Raw genomic sequence first — 6000 nt, forward strand, 5'->3', positions numbered from 1 at the left:
GAGAAGTGATCGGGTTCCAGGAGGAAGGCAGGAATAGAAAACAAACCCGTCTGGTTAAATGGGGCATGGCACAGGCCAAGCAGTCCACTCTCTTTCTCTGTGATCCGAATCAAACTACCTTCCCACGAGAATGCAGGGTCAAGCAAAAGCAAAAGCAAGGACAGAGCTAGGTTTCACCAGCAGAGCCACTCAGAGGAAGACCAGAGGCACACAGCCTGCGGGAACCGCAGACACTACAGGTAGCCAAGCTGACCTGTCTGGTTTTATGTCTTGGGAAAACCAATTTGTCATTCTTCCCCCCACAGCTTTAACTAAAACCCAAGAAAGATCCCCTAAATATACTTAATACAAAATACTTAATGCAAATTTGATGTTTATATAGTTTTTTTAAATTCTAGTAATATTTCAGACATCTGAAAGGTAAATTAAAATGGAAATTTAAATAAAAAGCTACTATAACAGTCACTGGACTTTCAGCCCCTCATTTATACCGTTTTGATCATTTACATCCATTTCTGACCACCAGGCCATCTGCATTACTTAGTAATTATAAAAAGCACATGCCAGTGACTCACAGGCACATGTTTTACATATGAAAAAAAAAGTAATTTAATTTTCAATTAGCTTTGCTAACTAGGTATATTTTAAGACTATATCCTGTGTTTATTTTGCCTCACCCTCCAATATAAAGAGGTATATCTACTGACATATCTTGTTCCATAAATTCCCATTCAAATGAAGCAATAATAATAATAATTATGTCTCTCTCATATCCATGTTTCTCTCTCTCTGCCCTCCCTCCCTTCCTTCCACTCGCTCTAAAGCAGGGTGGGGAACCATGGGTCATCTGGATATTTATAACATCATTCGCTTAATATAATTCACTTGATATAAATTTATGTTACTATAAAAAAAGCTCCTAGATTTATTGAATTTCAAGTCCTGCCTGCAGTTGCCTTGGCAGGGCCACATCAAATGATTTGTTGGGCCTTATGCAGCCCACGGGCTGGACGGTCCCCACCCCAGCTCTAAAGAAATCAATGGAAAGAATATCCTCAGGTGAGAATTAACAGCAGCATAATAATAACTTTTTAAAATTAGAGAGAGCAGTATCTACTTGGAAACGAATAAAACAAAGCACAGCATTGTCAGCGCCCATGTTTTTAGGGGAGAATTATGCTAGAAATTTCAGAACTGGTTTTTAATCTGTTTCAAAGGTTTATGATTTAAAACAAAAACTAGTTTCTCTGGCGGGGAGTAGTATAGCCATCGAAACAGAAACATCTACATGCCCTAATATTAACAGACTTTTCTTCCATAAATACCAGCTAAGCATTATTAAATTCCCTTGAGCAAAGATGTGTGATTAATATTTTGAATACAATCAAAAATCAAAGCTCTAAGGCTGTGAATCTGCCTCTGAAGACACTCCCAAGAGTGTCAGGAAGGGACAGTGGGAGAGTTGTTTATGCTCACATAACTCTGGCTAGGTTGATTTCTTGGCACTAACCCAAACTTTCATTTCATATATTCCTAAAGAAAAGGAGTTGGTATTTGTGCAATGGTACACCCGAGGTCGCCATTCTGGCCACTTGCTAGCATGTTTAAGTGGAAAACAACTTTCAGTAGGTTGGTGAAGAAAGTGTGTTGATACCTTTTCATGACCTGACCAACTTGGCAACATGTGGGGTGGGTGGCTATTAATTTTCTTGGGTGGTCATTGCTAAGATATTACAATGCTTCACCCACTGACAATCTAGGGAAAGGTCAGTCTGAATTAAAAAGAGAGAGAGACAGGGTGTGAAATAATTCAAAATCTTCAAACTTTCAAGAACAAATAAGAATGACTTGTGCTCAGTGTGCTAATTGTGTCCAAGATTTTAAAAGTTCTTGAAAGTATTTCTCCTCCCACATATTATTTCCCTATGGCTTTAAAACTTATATCAAGGACTTTGCAAGCATCTTGGCTTTACGTTACAGCCCTGGTGCAGTGTGAGGCCTGAGCAGGCTGACAGCTAAGATTCTCGCTAGTCAAATCTGTGACACATTGGGCACATTTTATGTTTTAATCTCAGTTTCCTTCTAGTAAAATGGTGAAAATAACCCTAACCAGATCAAGAAATGGATACTCAGTGCTTTACATGCCTGACATACACAGAACTAAGAAAACCTATAGTAATTGTAATATATTGATGCTAATATAATTATTACTATTAATTTAAAATGTTAAAATTAAGTGGTCAATTTTTTCCTCCAGATTTGAATTTTATCTTTTTGTTTTTTTTTGCACTATCAAAAAATTCCTCAGAAATTCATATGTAACTACATTTTATGGTATGGTGAGCTAAATTCATCTTGTTTCTTGAAAGACAATTTGATATACCGCCCCTTCTTATTTGACCACTCTGAAAGTACAAAAGAGAGATATTATTGGCCAACAGCTTTATGTTTGAAATGATCAAGCATTTCTACATTGGATTTCACTCTGGAGAAAGGCTGGAACTAATTAAGCCAGCACAACAGGTGAAAAATGAAAGCAGTGATGATAAAATATTTAAAAAGAACTATGGCCATTAGTGATTTTGCAAAATCAAAGTCACAGAGCTGAACTGTATGTTACGAAGTCACCCAGTGTAGCTGCCAAAGTGCTCGAGGCCTGGAGCATGAAACAGGCCACGTAAACAAATGGCTATTTTTTTTTTTAATGGAATGACCTACATATGAGTTCTCTAGCTTGGCTGGAACCAGAGAGCACAGCTCTGAACATTTGGTGTTACGAGACGACACTGAACAGATGGCCAAATATGAAGTGTCAGGAGAGCTGCCGTGGCTGACCGAGGCTGCAGAGGGAGGCTCAGGAGACCGCAGCGGCCAGGGCTGGTTCACGGTCCGAGAGATTTTCAATAACAAGGAGAGTCCCGTACTGGGAAGCTCCAGTCCCATGGTCACCAGCTTGCAAGGAGTACTGCTGTGATTTGTTTTGTCGATGTAATGCAGACATGCCCAAGTTTAACATGAGTTCTCATGCATTGGTTACAACAAGATGTATACCCTGGATTAGGCACAAGATCTGTGTGGTTTGCTACACGTAAGTTCAGTTATTTAGAATTCAGAAAGCATAAAATGGCAATCTTTTTGCTTTATGCTAGCCTGATGACTAACCCCATTGCTAAAGGAAAAATGTATGTCCAGGTTGGAAACAAGCTATATAGTCTTTATAGATAAATTTGTGTTCTTGACTGTTGTAGGTTCTAGTCTTATATTATCTGATAATATGGCCACTGTGAGAAAGAGTGCTACTAAAGCCTAAGATTTAAACTAGTTTTCTCTGAAAGGTATTTTTAAAGTATGAAAATAGTTACATATATCTAACCTAAGTCATATGTGACCCAGGATCCTTGAAAAGGGCTCTTAGGCAATATCAAATTGAAAAGCTTAAACTTTTATTTCAAACATCTGTGAAACCATTCCCATTTTTTTCCCTTCTGCTGAAAAGAAATGGTCATAATACCACTAAATATAGATACTTACACACCCTGGCAATACTATATACTCACAGGTGCAGCTCACGTGATTTCTAGCTGAGAAAAACTGAAAAGACTTTCTTTTCTTATTATAATGTGGCTTTGACTTTGTAAATTTTTTAAATGCTAAGAGTAATGGGCTTGTCTCCTGCCACAAAACCCTTCTTTTGTGGGAACAGAAGAGCTGAGGGGCCCTGGGGAGCAGTGGGCAGGAGGGCAGGTGACAGCCAGGTGCCTCTGTGGGCAGCTTCTATTCCTTTCCCTGTTCTCTATGTGAAGCCTGTAGAAAGGGAAACTGCTGAGCTGTTCATACCGCTATGGGGAAAGGAGAGCAATTAAGAGGAAAGGCTGCTGGCGACAACATCAGCTCACCCAATGGCTTGGATGAGGGACAGGAAACAGACAGGCGGCAGGGCTTCGTGGATGGAGGCTGAAGGCTCAACTCCTTTCCCCACTGAACAACTGCCTGGCTGGAAGCCATAGAGGCCCATCCAACGCCCCTGGCCTTTCCAGACTGTCTGAGTGCATGTGGGGTTTTTGACTCATGTTGGATTTTAAAGAAATCATCCAGTGTATACGTTGGCATTGCTAGTGCTGATGAAATTTCAGCCCATTTTTACAGTGGATAGAAGCCTCAAGTGAGTCTCTTCCTGACTGTGCTTGAAAACTAGTGTTTTCAACGCAGTTCTTTCTGGCCCTGCTAATGACTGATGCTATGTGGACATTTTAAACAGCTCAAACTTCCTTTCTGACCCAAAACACCCATGGAATGTGGCTCACGTCTGTGAGTAACAACAACAGCCTAGCAATGACAACAGAAGACAGTAGAGGGGACATTTCAGAATCCCCAGCATGAGAGGCACTTACAGTTTTGTAAAACTGCCCAGATGATGATGACACATCCCCTATGGTTCTCTCCCACCTCACCTTGAGTAGCATTTATCTAGACCAGTGATTTTTCAACCAGTGTGCTGCAAGAATTTTTAAAACATGCAATACCTGACTATTTAGTCAGGGGACTGATCCCTGTCCCCTTAGATGATCAGGTTGGCAAAAAATACATTTTTGGTGTGCAGCAGAGTTTTATTAATTATTTTATACTTAGAGGTCTGGTACACGAATTTGTGCACGAGTGGGGTCCCTTGGCCTGGCCAGCAATTGAGGCTGATCAGGGCCGCAGGAGGGTGGTAGTGGGGGAGGGCCCACAGGAGGTTGAGCGTCTGCCCCCTGGTGGTCAGTGCGCGTCGTAGTGACTAGTTGTTCGGTCATTCTGTCGTTCAGTTGCTTAGGCTTTTATATATATAGATAATGCCACGAGATGAAAAAGGTTGAATATCACTGATCTAGACTATCTCACCACTATGTATCATGATATCAGGATACAGAAAGTCCTCACTTAATGTTGTCGACAGCGTTTGTTACTTTAAGCGAAATGATGTATAATGAAACCAATTTTACCAGAGGCTAATTGACATAAACAAGAATTAAATTCCTATGGCATCTCATCAATGTTATAATGAAAAGGTGTTGAATGAAGCAATGTTATTTGATAAATGGCTGTACATTTTAGTAACACTCCATAAATCTAGTCAAAAGTTATGTATTTATCTTGTGTGTAATTTACTTTATTAAACGGTAACTGAACAAAACCTTTAACTTAACCCTGATTGTTACACAGCCACAGGGTTATTTAGACTTGACTTCTGGCTGAGTCCTTCCCCAGCCATGTAACTCAGTGGGTAGCAGCATGATTCCGGGCTGGGCTCGGACTGCTACATCCACATGGTGTTGTGCCTAACCCTGGGGCCGGATTGCTTCCCCCAACACACAAAAATCGCTTCACAGATTGGCACAGACAATAAATGAGGCTCTGAAAGTAGGACCACTATCGCAGCAGCCGTCTAACACTGTTTCGGACCAAAGCCCCGACCACGACAGGGAAGTGTGTTCTATGCCGAGGTACACACCTCTTCCTCTGAACTGTCACTCGGGTCATTGTCTAGTGAGGCACTCAAGGAGGCCGCCTTGGGCTCCAGGTAGCAGAGGCACAGAGCCAGAGGGAAGGAGAGAGTGAGGGCATATGGCACTGAGAAGGAGGCTGAGAGCAGGAAGAAAAAGATGAAGAGGAAACAGGGCACGAGGGAGGGTGAGTGAATCGGGAGGTAATGCTGCAAGCTCTGGGGGAGGAGGCTGGTTTCGGACAGGTTGGGGAAAGAGAGGTACCCGTCGTCATCTAGAAGAGAAGGGAATGACCCCGGGAGCTGCAAGGAGAAGGAGAACAGGGTGGCCCCTTTGCCAGTTTGCTGTTTGTAGCTAAAAGCCACGTCCTGGTCTGCTAGGTACGGCTTCCCTTTGCCGTCAGAATCCAGGGAGGGCTCTCCGTGCACAGGCACGGTGTCTTTAGAAGGTTTGCAACCCGGAGGTTGGCGGTCATTCTCCTTACACCTCCTACGGAGCTCTGTGGGAGATGCAGGGG

General features: G+C 42.1%; 1 protein-coding gene across 3 annotated transcripts in view; it reads right to left on the reverse strand.

The window, feature by feature from the left end:
- EPB41L3 (erythrocyte membrane protein band 4.1 like 3) overlaps window positions 1-6000 on the reverse strand; it is a 220820-nt gene that overhangs the window by 19062 nt on the left and 195758 nt on the right. The gene's annotated exons all lie outside the window — the stretch shown is intronic.

Source organism: Myotis nattereri, assembly GCF_964212035.1.
Source record: "Myotis nattereri genome assembly, chromosome: 8".
Classification (NCBI taxonomy): Eukaryota; Metazoa; Chordata; class Mammalia; order Chiroptera; family Vespertilionidae; genus Myotis; species Myotis nattereri.